The sequence below is a fragment of the Dendrobates tinctorius genome, unplaced genomic scaffold (assembly GCF_039654945.1).
Source record: "Dendrobates tinctorius isolate UK_male_01 unplaced genomic scaffold, ASM3965494v1 ptg000117l, whole genome shotgun sequence".
NCBI lineage: Eukaryota > Metazoa > Chordata > Amphibia > Anura > Dendrobatidae > Dendrobates > Dendrobates tinctorius.
This window is the reverse complement of record NW_027361785.1, coordinates 13,085,060-13,104,372: the sequence shown is the minus strand read 5'-3', so window position 1 is coordinate 13,104,372 and position 19,313 is coordinate 13,085,060.

Sequence of the window (19,313 nt, the reverse complement as noted above, 5' to 3'; positions counted from 1 at the left end):
TCTGCGGGGCACTTGGCAAGAAATTGTTCTATAAGGAACGCCTGTATAACATCTTCCACAGTAAAGGCGTTTTCTTCTTCCAGCCATCTCCGACATGCCTGGGACATCTTATGTGCTGTAGGGATTCAACTCGCTCAAGCGCAACGGGAGACAATCAGGAGGCACGTTCCTTTAAAAGTTCATAGGGTTTATTGCTCCATAACCCATAAACCAGCACATAACATAAGGAATAGCCTTTAGCTCAGGCGAAAGTAAGTATAAGTGTCCATTGTTTCAGGCTCAGTCCTGGAGCCTCAGCAAACACAGAAGGCTTATCCCTCCTCACATACAGCCAATATACATAGGCCTCACCGGGTCAGCAGCCTCAGCACGTGGTCTTCAGGAAGGTAGCAAACCTTCCTCTACATAGGCCTGCCGGGACCTTCCACTCGGCCCAATCAGATCCATGCGCTCTCTCGTGATTGGACCTCAGGTACTTTATATGGTCCATAACCACACCCACAGGTGATCACATGGCTATGACCTCACTAAAGGTCCTATTACACAGAGCCACATATATACTTTATTATGACACTCTTAAACACACCCCTGGGTGGGTTTGTAGGTAACCAGGCCCGCCAAACTCTCTAGTTACCTGGTGACTTCTCCCTTATACATTGAAGCAACACCTCAGCAATATCATTGCTGAACACATAAGTCTCCATCCCAAAGCCACCCAGTTTGGGATACATAACGGCCATTCCGTATTCTGCCATTTAGCCTTTCTCCTGGGATATCCAAACAGCGCCCCCTAGTGGACACAGTGGTTACTACACCACAGTGCATACATCCTAAACGATCCCCCCCGTGGTGCATGGGAGGTCTCGGAACTTGGCCCTATATGAGTCTGGGGTGATAGCATGGTAATCCAGGATAGTCCGCTTTACAATGTTATAATCCCGATTCCAAGGTGCGTCAATGGTTCTGTAAGCCTCCTGTCAAGAACACCGCACTGTACTTGCTCACTGAGCCAGTGCGCATGTCCTGAGTGTCAGGATCCTGTCAGCGCCGGCGTGCAGCCTCCGCTGAGCAGGGACTCACCCGCAATGTAGGGGAACCGGGGTCAGGTACAGCCAGAAAGTACCGATGCACAGGATCTGTGGATGCTGAAGTTCAGCAAGCCGGCATAGGACCTATGGTCATGTGAACGGTCATGTGACTGCAAGGGGGCGGGGCTTAGCGTCCTGCTTTCAGAGAAGCTAGAGAACTCAGTCAGGCACAGCAGAGGTCATGCACAGTACAGGAGGGATAAACAGACGGGAGGTCATACACAAGATATCAATACAGTACCAGGGAGGAGACAGAACGGATAATCAGGGCCAAGCAGAGATCAAAACCAAACAGACATAGAAGGTACCAAGCAGAATCCAAAGCGATATCCAGAGAACAGACCGAGTCATACACAGGGAATCAAGTAACCAGAACACGGCACTAACACACTTAGGGGTCACCACACAATGCCAAGGGCGAAAGTATAACTGACGGGGGATGGGAGCTTCCTGAGGCTATAAGAAGCCTCCCCAGAACCAATGAGAGGCCACCATAATAAGTCCCAGGTGTGCAGGTGAGAGTCTGCACTGAGATCAGAACATTAACCCCAGAAATGTCGGTCACCCAGCACTGGTATCATGATAGTACCCCCCTCTCAACGGGGGCCTCTGGACCCCCAGTCTTGCCCGGGTACCTAGCATGGAAAGCCCGAACCAGACGATCCGCATGCATCAACCGGGCTGGCACCCAGGACCTGTCCTCCGGCCCATACCCCTTCCAATGAACTAGGTACTGTACTGACCGCCGTACCAACCTAGAATCTACAATGTGACCAATCTCATATTCCACATGTCCCTCAACTGAAACCGGAGGAGCAGCAGACTCGGATTCTCCCCGGACTGCTTCAAATGGCTTCAGTAGAGATGTATGGAAGACGTTAGGGATCTTGAAAGAGGGTGGAAGGCACAGCCTGTACGCTACTGGGTTGATTTTTTTCCACAATCTTGTACGGGCCAATGAATTTGGGGCCCAACTTGGCTGACGGAATCTTTAACTTAATGTTTCGCGTGGAGAGCCAAACTTTCTTTCCCACCCGAAACATGGGACCAGGTGTTCATTTCCTGTCCGCGAAAAACTTATACCTGCCTTGAGACCTAGATATACGCCGCTGGACTTCTGCCCATGTATCTTTTAACCGCTGAACAGAGTCAGGGGACATACCAGTGGATTGACTCACCCGACTATTGAAGGCAAATTCAGCTAAAGGCAGTATATCACACCAGTCATTCTGTCTAGCAGAAGTCAGACATCTGAGGATCTGTTCCAGAGACTGATTAGTGCGTTCCGTCTGACCATTACTCTCAGGATGGTATGCAGACGAAAATGACAGAGATATCCCTAATTTTTTGCAGAAAGCACGCCAAAACTTAGCCACAAACTGCACACCACGATCAGACACCACATTCAGGGGTACCACATGCAAGTGGACCACATGCTGCACAAACAATCTGGATAAGGTCTCAGCAGAAGGTAATGTGGACAGGGGTACAAAATGAGCCTGCTTAGAAAACCTGTCCACCACTACCCATACCACCGTATTACCCCTGGAAGAGGGAAGATTGGTAATAAAATCCATGGACAGATGGGTTCACGGTCTTTCGGGAACTTCCAAGGGCATCAGCTCCCCTGCCGGCCGGCTATAGGAGCTTTTAGAACGAGCGCAGACCCCACAACCAGAAATGAATTTCTTTATATCAGAACCCAGAGTAGGCCACCAGAAGATCCTAGCCACCGCCAGTCGCGTGGCTGATATACCAGGGTGAGCACACAACTTGGATTCGTGGAACTCTTGCAAGAGTTTAAGGCGAAGTTGCTCTGGGACAAACAACTTGCCCCCTGGCTTGGCCGCAGGAGCCAGCGACTGGGCCCCCTCAATTTCCCGTTCCAATTCAGACGAGATCCCTGCTAACACCACCCCAGGGTGCAGAATGGAGGACGGCGGCTCAGGGACAGACACAGGGTGAAAACTACGAGCTAAGGCGTCAGCCTTGACATTCTTTGACCCTGGACGGAATGTAATAGTAAACTGGAAACGAGAAAAAAAAAAGTGACCAACGGGCCTGTCTGGGCGTTAATCTTTTAGCAGACTCGATGTAAGACAAATTTTTGTGATCAGTGATCACAGTAACCGGGTGACTGGCCCCCTCCAAAAAGTGCCTCCATTCCTCAAACACCAACTTAACCACAAGAAGCTCTCTATTGCCTACATCATAATTTCTTTCAGCAGCAGAGAACTTCCTGGAAAAGAAGGCACATTGCCTGAGTTTGGTTAGAGTGGCAGGCCCTTGGGACAACACCGCCCCCACCCCCACCTCGGAGACATCCACCTCCACCACAAATGGCTTGGAAGGATCTGGCTGTATCAAGACAGGAGCAGACATAAAACATTTTTTCAGCGTCGCAAATGCCTCTTTTGCGAGCGAGGACCAATTTCTTACATCCGCACCTTTGCATGTTAGATCCGTGAGAGGTTTGACCACTTGCGAAAACCCCCGGATAAATTTGCGGTAATGGCGAACCCCAAGAAGCGCTGAAGACCCTTAAGATCTCGGGGTTGCACCCAATCCGCAATGGCCTGCACCTTCTTTGGGTCCATGCGAAAACCCTCACCGGATACAATTAACCCCAAAAAAGACAATTCTTGCACACAGAATACACAATTCTCCAATTTGGCATACAGATGATTTTCTCTCAGTCTTTGGAGAACAGTTCGTACATGTTCCAAATGAGAATGCTTGTTGGGGGAGTATATCAAAATGTCATCTAAGTAGATAACGACAAAACGACCAATGAGATCCGAGAACACCACGTTGATGAAATTCTGAAATATGGCGGGGGCGTTGGTAAGACCAAATGGCATGACTAAATTTTCAAATAGTCCCTCGGTCGTGAGGAACGCGGTTTTCCATTCATCCCCCTCTTGGACCCTTATCAAATTATATGCCCCCCGAAGATCCACTTTAGAAAACCACTTTGCCCCTGATAGTTGGTTACATAAATCGGGAATCAACGGAAGGGGGTACGTATTCCGTACAGTAATCTGATTAAGCTCCCGAAAGTCGAGACAGGGACGTAACCCGCCATCTTTTTTCTTTACAAAAAAGAAACCTGCCACCACAGGTGAGACTGAAGGACGTATGTGTCCTTTGCACAGACTTTCAGCAATGTACTCCTTCATCGCCAAGCGCTCAGGACCGGACAAATTAAACAGATGGGCTTTAGGTAATTTAGCCCCCGGGACCAGCTCAATAGCGCAGTCAAAGGGTCTATGTGGCGGTAACATCTCGGCCTTGCTTTCGGAGAATACATCTTCGAAGTCCTTCAGGCATTCCGGAATACCTTCCAGCTCGACAGATGATACAGACACAGATTTAACAGGTTCAACCAGCAGTGCGGATTTATTACGTAACTCAAAATCATTAAACCCCCATTGAACAATCTCCCCCGTTTTCCAGTTAATAACTGGGTTATGGCGTTGTAACCAGGGCATGCCCAACACCAACCCTGCAGGTAGATTGTCCAGCACAAAACAACTTAGGTTTTCCACATGAGTAGCGCCCACTCTGAGCGAAAACACGTCAGACACAGAGAATTCCCTCCTTACTGAGGGGAGAGGAGTCAATGGCCATCACCTTGATCGGAACCTTGAGCCTAATGTAACGTCTGTCTGCGGTTCTGGGCTGCAGCCAGGCAACACCCCGAGAAACACTGATACCCTTTACCCCTATACAGGGATCTGGATTTACAACAGAGCCCAGGAGGAGCTGTCTGAATAGGATCAGCGGCCAGAGCAGGTCGGTCGTCAGAGTGAAGTACAAAAACAGCAGGCAATAGCAGAGTCAATTTCAGGCCAAGGTCAGAGTCAAAAACCAGGAGGGCGGCAGAGGTACAGAATCGTTTAGGAAGTAGCAGAGTCAGAATATCCAGGCCAAGGTCACAAACCAGGAGAGTAGCAGAAGTACAGAATCGTCAGGCAAAAGAGGGATCAGAAATCCAGGCTGAAGTCAGAGTCAAACAGAAATCAATCACTAAGTAACACACAGGGGAACCAAGAATATATCCGGCGGCTTGCAAGACCAGTCCCAAGGTATTTGAGGGATCAGGTCATCCCTCACAGGTTCCTGGACTGGTGATGTCATTAGGGCCGCCCCCAGGACCAGGCCAGATGGAGTTGCAGTAACCCCCTGATGACTGACAGAGGGGCGGAGCCTGCGCCCACCCGATGCCTGCGCAGGAGCCACTTCTCTGTCACCACCATAACTCACGGGCGGACCACGGTGCCTCCCAGTGGCCGAGGCAGGAACAGCCGTCCCCGAGTCTGACAGTGAAGTGGCGGTCTGGCGCCTCCTAGTGGCCGTGACCGGAACAGCAGGCCTCGAATCCAACGGTGACGTGACAGACCGGCTCCTCCTAGTGGCTAAAGCTGGGACCATGGGCCCTGAGTCTGATGGCGACGTAATAGAACCACGGTGCCTCCCAGTGGCCGAGGCAGGAACAGCCGTCCCCGAGTCTGACGGCGAAGTGGCAGCCCGGCGCCTCCTAGTGGCTGCGACCGGAACAGCAGGCCCCAAATCTCATGGAGACGTGACAGTACCCCCCCCTTCCAAGAGGGGCCTCCGGACCCTCAAAACCTGGTTTGTCAGGGTGAAGGAGGTGAAACCTTCTAATTAGTGCTTTTGCATGGATGTCCCGCGCAGGGACCCAGGACCTCTCCTCCGGGCCGTAGCCCCTCCAGTGTACCAGATACTGTACGGACCCTCTTACAAGGCGGGAGTCAAGGACACCCTGGACTTCATACTCCAAGGACCCTCCGACCGAAACGGGAGGAGGAGGGGACGGGACAGGGTGAATTGGGGAGCGATACAACTTGAGGAGAGACTTGTGGAAGACATTGGGTAATTTGAAAGACTGAGGGAGTTTTAAACGGAAGGCCACCGGGTTAATCACCTCTATAATCTCGTATGGACCAATAAATCTGTGACCCAGTTTGGCAGACGGTACTTTAAGCTTGATGTTTTTGGTGGAGCGCCAAACCTTGTCTCCAACTCCCAGGTGCGGTCCTTTGGATCGCCGTTTGTTCGCTGCCGAGGTCTGTCTAACCCGGGCCCCTTTCAAGTTAGAGTTTACCTCAGACCAAATGGTTTTTAAACGATGTATATTTTTCTCTACCCCAGGAAGCTCCGACATTCTGGCCGAGAATGAGCCAAAGCGCGGATGCAGCCCGTGGTTGCAGAAAAAGGGGGTAGACTTAATGGAGTCCTGATACTGATTGTTTAGGGCAAACTCGGCTAGTGGCAGATGTTCTGCCCAATCGGACTGGTGTTCTGAGATGTAGCAACGAAGGTATTGCTCCAGAGCCTGGTTGACACGTTCGGTTTGCCCATTGGTTTCAGGGTGGTAAGCCGAGGAAAAAGATAGCTCAATACCAATGCGTTTACAGAACGCCCTCCAGAACTTTGACACGAATTGGGTACCCCTGTCAGACACAATATTGACCGGGGCACCGTGTAAACGTACCACATGTACAATAAACAGTTTACTCAACGTTTCCGAGTTAGGTAACCCCGACAGGGGGACAAAATGACATTGTTTACTGAACCTGTCCACCACCACCCAGATACACGTCTTTCCATCTGAGGACGGTAGGTCCGTAATGAAGTCCATGGAGATGTGGGTCCATGGACTCTCGGGAGTGGGCAAGGACTGGAGCCAGCCGGCAGGGCGAGTATGGGAGGACTTGGCACGGGCACAGACCTCACATGCTAAGACATATTCTTTGCAGTCCTTAACCACCGTCGGCCACCAAAAATTCCTAGTTATCAATCTGGCGGTATTATTGAGACCAGGATGGCCTGCCAAGACAGAGTCATGTGATTCTCTAAGCACTTGTAGGCGAAACGCAGGCGGAACGAACAATTTGTTGGGTGGCGTAGTGTCAGGGGATTGTTCTGGGGATTTACGGATCTCCTCCAGAAGGTCCAATGACACTGCGGACACAATGATCCCAGTGGCCAATATCGGAACTGGTTCACAGTCCTCGGCTTGTGAGGGGCAGAAACTGCGAGAGAGGGCATCGGCCCTCACATTTTTTGTACCAGGGCGGAAGGTGATTATAAAATTAAACCTAGAGAAAAACAATGCCCACCTTGCTTGTCTAGGATTTAACCTTTTTGCTGATTCTAGGTATGTCAGATTCTTATGATCGGTAATTACCGTGATCTTGTGTTTGGCGCCCTCGAGGAAGTGACGCCATTCCTCGAAGGCCCATTTAATTGCCAATAGTTCCCGATTCCCAATATCATAGTTTTTCTCCGTGGGAGAGAATTTGCGGGAAAAAAACGCACATGGACCAAGCTGAGTGAGGGATGTAGTGCCTTGTGATAGCACTGCTCCCACTCCGACTTCAGAGGCATCCACCTCCACAATAAATGGACGGTCCAGATCCGGCTGAACCAAAACTGGGTTGGCCACAAAACTCTCTTTTAACGTAGAAAACGCCTGAATTGCCTCAGGATTCCAGTTGGCCACGTCCGCCCCTTTCCGGGTCAGATCCGTGAGTGGCTTGGCAATCTCTGAGAAACCTCTAATAAACTTGCGGTAATAATTAGCGAACCCCAAAAATCGCTGCAGCGCTTTCAGCGATTTTGGTTGCACCCAAGCCTTAATAGGCTGGACCTTGGCAGGATCCATGCGGAAGCCTTTACCTGAAACCATGTATCCTAAAAACTGTACCTCCTCAGCAAAAAAGACACATTTCTCCAGTTTAGCAAACAAGGAGTGTTCACGTAGTCTTTGTAGCACAGGACAGACGTGTTGAGAGTGTGTCACAGGGTCAGCAGAGTAAATCAGAATGTCATCTAAATACACCACGACATACACCCCACAAATGTCTCTAAAAATATCGTTAACAAAGTGCTGAAATACGGCAGGTGCGTTGCTGAGTCCGAACGGCATAACCAGGTACTCAAAATGGCCAAGGGGTGTATTGAAGGCCGTTTTACACTCATCACCGTCTCTTATGCGGACTAGATTGTATGCCCCCCGGAGGTCAAGTTTAGTAAACCAACGGGCTCCTGTTAGCTGATTAAAAAGATCAGGGATGAGTGGAAGCGGATACTTGTTTTTTATAGTGATTGCATTCAACTCCCGATAATCAATGCAGGGTCTGAGACCACCATCTTTCTTCTCCACAAAGAAGAACCCGGCCCCAACTGGAGAAATGGACGGTCTGATAAACCCTTTTCTTAGGCTATCTGCAATATAGTCATTCATGGCCTGACGCTCTGGACCAGAGAGATTAAATATTCTTCCCTTAGGGAGACGGGCATCAGGAATCAGATCAATAGGGCAATCATACTCTCTGTGAGGGGGTAGCTTTTCAGATTCTACAATAGAAAAGACATCCTCAAAATCTCTGAAAGCAAACGGTATGTGGGGGGTTTTAACCTTAACTTGGTTTACTGCCAAGGATATGCAATTTTTCTGACACTGTGGGCTCCAGCGTACAACGTCACCCAAGTGCCAGTCGATGACAGGATTGTGCTGGCGTAGCCATGGCATACCCAGAATAACTGAAGAGGTTAAATTGTCCATCACAAAAAATGACACCAGCTCAGTGTGTAATGCTCCCACAGACATAGCAACCTTGGCAGTAACAAACTTAACCCCCTCCTGAATAATGGACGTGCCATTAATAGCCGTGGTTTTAATAGGGGCATTAAGTGTTAGTAGTGTTACACCCAGATTCCTAGCAGTCAAGGAATCCATAAAATTTCCTTCAGAGCCACTATCCACATACGCGTTTAAACACAGCGATTTCTGACCACATGAAACTGAAATGGGTAATAAAACTTTAGCCGCATCTGCGGGCAATACCTGAACCTCTGGGCAACCATAGCCAGAGTAGTTGCCCAGAGGTCGACGTGCCAGGAGCATGGATCTCTGAGGTGCAGCTCTCTCCCTGAAGACTCCAGACTGCCGCATAGTTGTGCAAGAAAATGAGAGAGATCTTCCAGGCTGTGCAGTGCACCAGGTGTTCAGGCCAAAAATCAGCTCAGTCAGAAGAAGAGAAAAAAAAAAAAAGTTCAGGGAGACTGCTTTTGTATATGTTGGGTATATACACAAGAAGCAGTTAATTTTAGGGCCGGATATAATGTAACGTCCGTCTGCGGTTCTGGGCTGCAGCCAGGCAACATCCCGAGAAACACTGATACCCTTTACCCCTATACAGGGATCTGGATTTACAACAGAGCCCAGGAGGCGCTGTCTGAATAGGATCAGCGGCCAGAGCAGGTCGGTCGTCAGAGTGAAGTACAAAAACAGCAGGCAATAGCAGAGTCAATTTCAGGCCAAGGTCAGAGTCAAAAACCAGGAGGGCGGCAGAGGTACAGAATCGTTTAGGAAGTAACAGAGTCAGAATATCCAGGCCAAGGTCACAAACCAGGAGAGTAGCAAAAGTACAGAATCGTCAGGCAAAAGAGGGATCAGAAATCCAGGCTGAAGTCAGAGTCAAACAGAAATCAATCACTAAGTAACACACAGGGGAACCAAGAATATATCCGGCGGCTTGCAAGACCAGTCCCAAGGTATTTGAGGGATCAGGTCATCCCTCACAGGTTCCTGGACTGGTGATGTCATTAGGGCCGCCCCCAGGACCAGGCCAGATGGAGTTGCAGTAACCCCCTGATGACTGACAGAGGGGCGGAGCCTGCGCCCACCAGATGCCTGCGCAGGAGCCACTTCTCTGTCACCACCATAACTCACGGGCGGACCACGGAGCCTCCCAGTGGCCGAGGCAGGAACAGCCATCCCCGAGTCTGACAGTGAAGTGGCGGTCTGGCGCCTCCTAGTGGCCGTGACCGGAACAGCAGGCCTCGAATCCAACGGTGACGTGACAGACCGGCTCCTCCTAGTGGCTAAAGCTGGGACCATAGGCCCTGAGTCTGACGGCGACGTAATAGAACCACGGTGCCTCCCAGTGGCCGAGGCAGGAACAGCCGTCCCCGAGTCTGACGGCGAAGTGGCAGCCCGGCGCCTCCTAGTGGCTGCGACCGGAACAGCAGGCCCCAAATCTGAAGGAGACGTGACACCTAACTGTCCCTATCTTGCAGTGTGTGACCAATTGGGAGTCAATGAGGTTAATAGATGATCCGCAGTCCATGATGGCTGTAGAGGAAAAAGAACTACCGTCCACAAACAGTTCCACAGGGAGTGACACTTTAGAAAACGAGGAAAATGGTACCTGAGGGTCTGAACAGTCTCCCCGTTGACTACCCAGACCTAGTCGTTTCCCGCCGACCGGGTTTGAAGACGGGCAGTCAGGACACTCCCTTTTCCAATGTCCCGTTTTACCGCAGTAAAAGCATAGCTGCTTGTCCTTCCGGCGTCTCCTCTCCGTATCCTTCAGGGAGAGGGTGCCTACATCCATGGGCTCAGAGGCAGTCTCTTTTCTACTGGGGACTAATGGAGTTTCCACCTCCATCACCCCTCTGGCCCGCAGCCTGTGGTCCATCCGGATGTCCTGGGTCATGGCGTCCTCGAGAGAGTTAGGTGGGGGATGTAACGCCAAGGCATCCTGCAGCCGCTCGGACACGCCTCTGCGAAAGAGTCCTCGGAGTGCGGCGTCGTTCCAAGAGACCTCTGCGGCCCAGCGGCGGAATTCAGTACAAAACCACTCAGCTGAGTGTTTCCCCTGACAGACACTCATCACCATGTCCTCTGCCAGACAAACTCGATCAGGCTCATCATAAATGTGCCCGAGGGCCTCAACAAATTCACAGACATACTTTCAGGAGCAGAGGAAGAGAGAGAGAAAGCCCATGCCTGTGGAGCCCCCCGAAGTAGGGAAATGACGACCCCCACCCTCTGGAACTCATCCCCCGAAGAGCGGGGCCTCAGAGAAAAAAAAAAAGCTTGCATCCTTCTCTGAAAGACCTGAACTCCTTTTTATCGCCTGAGAAAAGGTCGGGCAATTTGACCAGAGATTCTGGGAATGCCAATGACACATCTCTATCCCCAGCACTAGGAGCCCCTGTAGTGATAGCCCCCTGCACAGTATCCACCAACTGTTGCTGGGTCTGGGCCATCGTGCGCTGTTCCACATTAAGTTTGTGGAACATTTGGGTCAGGTGCTTGACCTGATCAGCCAAAGCTTGTATGGGATCCATGAGGATAACACACTTTTTTTTTTTTTTTTTTTTTTTTGAGGAAAAAAAAAAAACTGCAATGGTCAGTTATAATGTCAAGAACACCGCACTGTACTTGCTCACTGAGCCAGTGCGCGTGTCCTGAGTGTCAGGATCCTGTCAGCGCCGGCGTGCAGCCTCCGCCGAGCAGGGACTCACCCGCAATGTAGGGGTACCGGGGTCAGGTTCAGCCAGAAAGTACCGATGCACAGGACCTGTTGATGCTGAAGTTCAGCAAGCCGGCATAGGACCTATGGTCATGTGACTGCAAGGGGGCGGGGCTTAGCATCCTGCTTTCAGAGAAGCTAGAGAACTCAGTCAGGCAAAGCAGAGGTCATGCACAGTACAGACCAGCGAGGTACAGGAGGGATAAACAGACGGGAGGTCAGACAAAGCCAAAGGTCATACACAAGATATCAATACAGTACCAGGGAGGAGACAGAACGGATAATCAGGGCCAAGCAGAGATCAAAACCAAACAGACATAGAAGGTACCAAGCAGAATCCAAAGCGATATCCAGAGAACAGACCGAGTCATACACAGGGAATCAAGTAACCAGAACACAGCACTAACACACTCAGGGGTCACCACACAATGCCAAGGGCGAAAGCATAACTGACGGGGGATAGGAGCTTCCTGATGCTATAAGAAGCCTCCCCAGAACCAATGAGAGGCCACCATAATAGGTCCCAGGTGTGCAGGTGAGAGTCTGCACTGAGATCAGAACATTAACCCCAGAAGTGCCGGTCACCCAGCACTGGTATCATGACACCTCCGCCATGCTTCCATTCAGGAGCCCCACTAACAAACGCATCCATCTAGAGTGGGGCACCTCCATCACAGCACACTGCTGCTCAAAGTCTTTGACAAACCCCTCCACATCTCCAGAAGCCTCATCAAATGGCTTAAACTCTGTCCGGGTGATCCGTACATGCTCCCGGACCGTTGGGGTTACACTCCACATTGCGTTACTCCCTCTTTCAAGCTCCATTGCTTCCTGTCTCCGCTGTGCCCGGCGGGCAGCCTCCTCCTTGTACTCCTGAGAGACGCCGGGGCCCAGAACTGCCATCACCAACCACTGGCTTTTCTGGATGGGGATCCCTGTCTCCAGTGCCCCTCCTTCAGACATCTGGGAGGACTCCTTCAGACATCTGGGAGGAGGTGGCCGGGCTAGCGCCCACCAGTAGATCGATTAAGGCCTCTTTAGTAAGTCCCTGGTAGTTCAGGCCCAGGTCTCTGGCTCTCTCCTGTAAACTGGATACAGTCCAATTTCTGTACTCTGTGGGTGGTTCTCCATTGGGTTACGCTCTGTTGATCCCACTGCTGCCACCAGGTGTCACGGGGTCCTTCTCCGATACCACACAATCAACAGAGCGAGGGAAGGGTGAACAATCCCAAGACCTTTATTAAAGGCAAAATTAGAAGGTCCATAAACAATCCACCACACTGAGGATACAATAGTCCAGACAAGAATGTAGTCCAGTAACAGGTTAAAATGTTCCAAAACTCTAGCACCAGAGGATAAAATGGGTCCTTCTCTCTGAAATGCATTCTTTACACGATCCACTCCACACAGGAACTGACTTGACCAGCTCCTGTTCTCCCTACCCCCTTCCTTGTGTCCAGGGGTAGTCAAACAGGTTGGGGCGGTTTCCAGGCCTCCCAGAGGAGAACAAAGGAGCCTTGGGGATTAAAGAACTACAGGGGGTCATCAAGAGACAGATACAGTCAGGCTATAGACATACAGGAAAAACACTATGAAAATAAGTGAAATAGAAATATACACAAAATGATATCCACATAGCCTATCACACCATCACATTGTCAAACCGCAGCTTTTCTGCAGTGAAAAAACTGCAACATGTGCACTGCGGATTGTAAATCACATAGACATACATTGTACTGTACACTAAAAAGAGCAAATGAAGGAGCAAGATCAAGATATTAAAAATTCAAAATGTATTATATATTTAAAAAAAACATAACATCACAATAATTAGAGTACCAAAGAGCAGGGACAAAAAAGGTACAGTGAAGCCTACAGGTGCAGCTCCCAAGGCTAGAATATACACTCACTGGCCACTTTATTAGGTACACCATGCTAGTAAGGGGTTGGACCCCCTTTTGCCTTCAGAACTGCCTCAATTCTTCGTGGCAGAGATTCAACAAGGTGCTGGAAGCATTCCTCAGAGATTTTGGACCATATTGACATGATGGCATCACACAGTTGGCGCAGATTTGTCGGCTGCACATCCCTGATGCGAATCTCCCGTTCCACCACATCCCAAAGATGCTCTATTGGATTGAGATCTGGTGACTGAGGAGGCCATTTGAGTACAGTAAACTCATTGTCATGTTCAAGAAACCAATCTGAGATGATTCGAGCTTTATGACATGGCGCATTATCCTGCTGAAAGTAGCCATCAGATGTTGGGTACATTGTGGTCATAAAGGGATGGACATGGTCAGCAACAATACTCAGGTAGGCTGTGGCGTTGCAACGATGCTCAATTGGTACCAAGGGGCCCAAAGAGTGCCCAGAAAAAATTCCCCACACCATGACACCACCACCACCAGCCTGAACCGTTGATACAAGGCAGGATGGATCCATGCTTTCATGTTGTTTACGCCAAATTCTGACCCTACCATCCGAATGTCGCAGCAGAAATCGAGACTCATCAGACCAGGCAACGTTTTTCCAATCTTCTACTGTCCAATTTCGATGAGCTTGTGCAAATTGTAGCCTCAGTTTCCTGTTCTTAGCTGAGAGGAGTGGTACCCAGTGTGGTCTTCTGCTGCTGTAGCCCATCTGCCTCAAAGTTCGACGCACTGTGCGTTCAGAGATGCTCTTCTGCCTACCTTGGTTGTAACGGGTGGCAATTTGAGTCACTGTTGCCTTTCTATCAGCTCGAACCAGTCTGCCCATTCTCCTCTGACCTCTGGCATCAACATGGCATTTCCGGCCACAGAACTGCCGCTCACTGGATTTTTTTTCTTTTTCGGACCATTCTCTGTAAACCCTAGAGATGGTTGTGCGTGAAAATCCCAGTAGATCAGCAGTTTCTGAAATTCTCAGACCAGCCCTTCTGGCACCAACAATCATGCCACGTTCAAAGGCACTCAAATCACCTTTCTTCCCCATACTGATGCTCGGTTTGAACTGCAGGAGATTGTCTTGACCATGTCTACATGCCTAAATGCACTGAGTTGCCGCCATGTGATTGGCTGATTAGAAATTAAGTCTTAACACACAGTTGGACAGGTGTACCTAATAAAGTAGCCAGTGAGTGTATATATATATATATATATATATATATATATAATGTGCGCTATAATATACAAAGCACATACATTTTATTATCTACGTTGCATTCACATCCATACATGGCTGCGCGCGACGCACATGCGCTGTGGCGCTGTGATGGGGAAGTGCTCTGTAGTTGTGTGGCGTCATCCTAGTTACCTGACCGGTCATGTGATCGGGGCATGTGACCAGATGATGCGCACACTGAGCGCCGTCCCCTTCATGATGTCGCATCATGGCGGCCGCACGCTGACACACATGATGGATATTCGTTTAATTTTTGAACTATTTAAAGCCACAGAGATGCGTGCTACACTACCTCCTGACGAAACTGCATAGTGGCAGTGAAACGCGCGTCGAGGTGTCTTTGGACAGGCAGCACCCCCCCTTACATCATGACGGCAGGTAATAACTTATATATTTTAGGCACCTGATGGCATATCAGTGAGGGACAATTTGGTTGTTTCTATCCAGTAATGGTGGAGCTCAGTTGGATATTTTTTTGCACATTATATACATTCTTATTTATATACTGAGTGGCCATACAAATTGATTGCTATTTGATGATTTTGTGCCCTTCTGTATACTCATTTAGCTAATTATAGGACTATATGTGCTTTGTATATTATAGCGCATATCCTATATATATATTCTAGCCTTGGGGGCTGCACCTGTAGGCTTCACTGTACCTTTTTTGTCCCTGCTCTTTGGTACTCTAATTATTGTGGTGTTATATGTTGTTTTTTTTGTTTTTTTTAAATATATATAATACATTTTGTTTTTTTTAATATAATCTTGATCATGCGCCTTCATTTGCTCTTTTTGATATTTATGTTTGAAGGGATCAAATATATTGCTCAGGAGGATTTTCTTTTATTGTACTGTACGCTGTCTGCAGAACTACTGCGGATCCGCAGAGGCCAAATCCACTGCGGATCCGCAGCAGAATCCGCAGCGTGTGCAAATACCCTAACAGTAGTTATAATTTTTATTTCATACATTGATACTACACATGAAAACAAGTCACTTTGTAATATATCTTATCAGGTAAATTTGCTTATTTCTGCCTGGGCTAAACTTTCACTCTTGACCCCCTTCACCACCTTGGGTTTTTGCGCTTTTGTGTTTTAGTTTTTTGCTTAGCTTCTTCCCAGACCAATAACTTGTTTTTTTGCGGGACGAGTGGTACTTTTGAACGACGCCAAAGAGAAAAAGATGCGGCACTCACCCAAATTTGCAGTGCGATATTACTTTATTCAACCATTAAAGGTCATACAGCATAGGACAGGCAAGAAAACATGAGGCATGCGGGGAGAACGAACGGACGACAGCCGTTTCGCGTGCAAAGACGCTTCAACAGGTCCAGGTGGCTGTCGTCCGTTCGTTCTCCCTGCCTCATGTTTTCTGCCTGTCCAATGCTGTATGAGCTTTAATGGTTGAATAAAGTAATATCGCACTGCAAATTTGGGTGAGTGCCGCATCTTTTTCTCTTTTTCATGCTTCATTGATGTTTTTTCTGATGCAGAGCACCTTGGTTATCCCATGCAGAGTGCTGCACATAGTGTGCCTGTGATTGATCCTGGACTGCATGCTGGTGGATTAGTACCTTGGTACCATTCACCTGTGTTTTGTCTGGATTGGTTTACCATATAATGTACTGTAAAACAGGGAAAAAATCAAAGTGCGGTGAAATTGGAAAAAAATGTGCAATTCCACAATTTTTTTTTTTTTTTTTTACCATGTTCACTAAATGGTAAAACTGACCTGCCATTATGATTCTCCAGGTCATTACAAGTTCGTAGACACCAAACATGTCTAGGTTCTTTTTTTATTTACCGTATTTTTCAGACTACAAAAATAAGACTTATAAGACGCACCAGACCATAAGACACACCTAGGTTTTAGAGGAGGAAATTAGGAAAAATAAAAACTGAAGCCAAAAACGTGGTCAGTTCTGTACTTAATATCCCCTATCCTTGTATATACGTGTTCCGCTACTTAAGAGAAATGAATATTCACCTCTCTTGGCGTGGAGCGAGGTGAGTATTTATTTCTCTTAGGCCTCTTTCACACATCAGTATTTTTGATCAGTACTTCATCAGTATTTGTATGCCAAAACCAGGAATGTCTCCAAAATAAGGAACAGGAGTCAGTCTTTCAATTATATTTTTTTCTCGGTAAGTTCCATTCCTGTCTTTGGCATACAAACACTGATGCAAAATACTGACCAAATACTGTCGTGTGAATGAGCCTTTAAGTAGCGGCACACGTGACCGCCCGGCAGCTGCAAGAATACTCCGGCTTACACTGTGCAGAAGCCGGGCCTGCGGCTGACCCTTGTGCCCGCTGCTCCGCCGATGCCACTCCCCCACCACAGCCATAGTCGGTACAACCAGACTATAAGACGCACCCCCATTTTCTTCCACATTTTTGAAGGAAAAAAGTGCGTCTTATAGTCCGAAAAATACGGTAAGTGGTGAAAAAAATCCAAAGTTTGTCAAAAAAAAAAAAGGCACCATTTTTCGAGACCTGTAGCGTCTCCGTTTTTCATGATCTGGGGCTGGTTGAGGGTTTAATTTTTGTGTCGAGCTGACGTTTTTACTGATACCATCTTGGGGTAGATACGATGTTTTGATCAGCCGTTATTGTATTTCAATGCAATGTTGCAGTTACCAAAAAAAGTACTTCTGAAAATTTTTTTTTTTTTTCTCTTTACACCATTTACCAATCATATTAATTCTTGTTATATATTGATTGGGCGATAATGAACATGGCAATACCAAAATATGTGCATTTTTTTATTGGTTTTTATTCAATACCCCATGACAGCATCATGAGCGAGAGAGGATCAGCCGTTCAAGGACAGGAAACCTACAGATGGAAAACGGCCGCACATCTCCCACCAATCAGTTGGTTTTCTGTCTTTGACGGGTGAACCTGTACAGACATACCTTTGACAGAGGAATCATTCCCAGGCCCGGACGGTCTGTTCAGGCAGCGGATGTCCCCTGCCTCAGCCGGTGCAGGGACCCTGGAAGCACCACAGTGGGTCCAGGGGGGACTTCACGGTAGTGTGCGGAGCAGGTGAGCAGTATCCGGGTAGGATTACCAGCTCAATCATGCTCTACGCAGAAGATGATGCAGGTATGTATCTCCTGGAGCTCTGCTGGCGGTGTCTCGATGCGGTGGCCCTAGTCCGGGTGGCACGCAAATCGGGGGAGTGGCCTATCAGTTAAATGGACACAAGGACTTCCTGACCCATGATCCTTTCCAAGGAAGATGGAGTCACCAGAGTAGCAGGAGCAGCAGCAACTCAGTGGGAAGCCTCACCTACAAGCATCTCGTCGACGACTCCATACCAGTACAGGAGGTAGCCTTATCGGTGAGAGAGTGTTTCTGCAGGGAGATCCGGTCATAGAAGCTCCAGGATGATTCATCAGCCTCAAGAGATGGTCCTTTGGCTGAGATGTGTCCCCCTCATTATCAGGTACCATTCCATTGCTCCACACTGGTAAGTGACCATCGTAAAAGTTAGTTCAGTAATGTAGTCTGCCCTTTATCTCTCCCAATTTCTGCGAGGGAGGAAGTGTACATCAAAATCAAAGCATGAGGAGTGTGCACTTTGCAGGTCCCTATTGCTGGACTCTTAGCAAAAGAGACTGTGTTCCCAGTTGTGCATTGAGCAGATGGTAGTGGAAGAAACCCCTAATTTAGCTAGTTTACGAGATATTATCAGGGCAGCTTTTAAGGAGTCTATGAAATCCCTTTACCAGGAAGATGCCCATAAGGGGAAAAAGAGAAAGGCTAGGTCCCCTGAGTCGAACATTTAGGGTATGTTTCCACGGGCCGGAATCCCTGCGCTTTGGACGCAGCGGATACCCGGCTCCACCCAGCGCCACCCCCTGTTGTACGCGCGGTGATTCCGGATGCGTTCATTGAACTCATGAGGAATCACCACATCCTATTCATAGACTGTGTTATTTCTCTTGCGGAAACTGAGCATCTCCGCAAGATAAATAGACATGCTGCGGTCTATAAAGACGCGCCGCATGTCCGGTTACGCAGGGCCGCCGGATGCGGCCGTGCACGCATAGTGGAGACAGGATTTCATAAAATCCCCTCCACTATGCTGTAACATCTGGACACTGCGGATTGGATGCTGCGGCTGTACGCAGCGTCCAATCCGCAGCATATCCTGAAGGATTACGCCCCGTGGAAACATACCCTTATAGTGACTCAGTCAGTGGAGAGAATTCCTGTGTCATCTGCATCAGCTTCCTCCCCTTTGGATTTCAGCTCAAGCCGCTCCTTCTCTATAGACCTGGTAGACAAGCTGGTAAAAGCAGTTAATAATACCATGGGGATAGTAGAGTCCAGGCCAGTGAGATCGGTGCAGGACATCATGTTTAGGGGTCTGGACCAGAGAAGATGCAGATCTTTCCCTTTAAATGACAGTATCCACTATCTCATACATCGAGAGTGGAATAGACAAGAGAGGAAATGCTCCCTTCCCTCAGCTTTTAAAAGGAGATATCCATTTGAGGAGCCTACCTCATCGTCTTAGGATAAAACCTCTAAGCTGGATGCAGAGTGGTTAAGGCATCTAGGAAGTCCTCATTGCCTTTTGAGGTTACATTGCCTTTTGAGGTTATGGGAAATTTAAAGGACCCGCTGGACAAGAAGGTGGATACCTTTCTTAAAGGCACCTGGGAGATGTCAGCAGGATCTCTAAGAC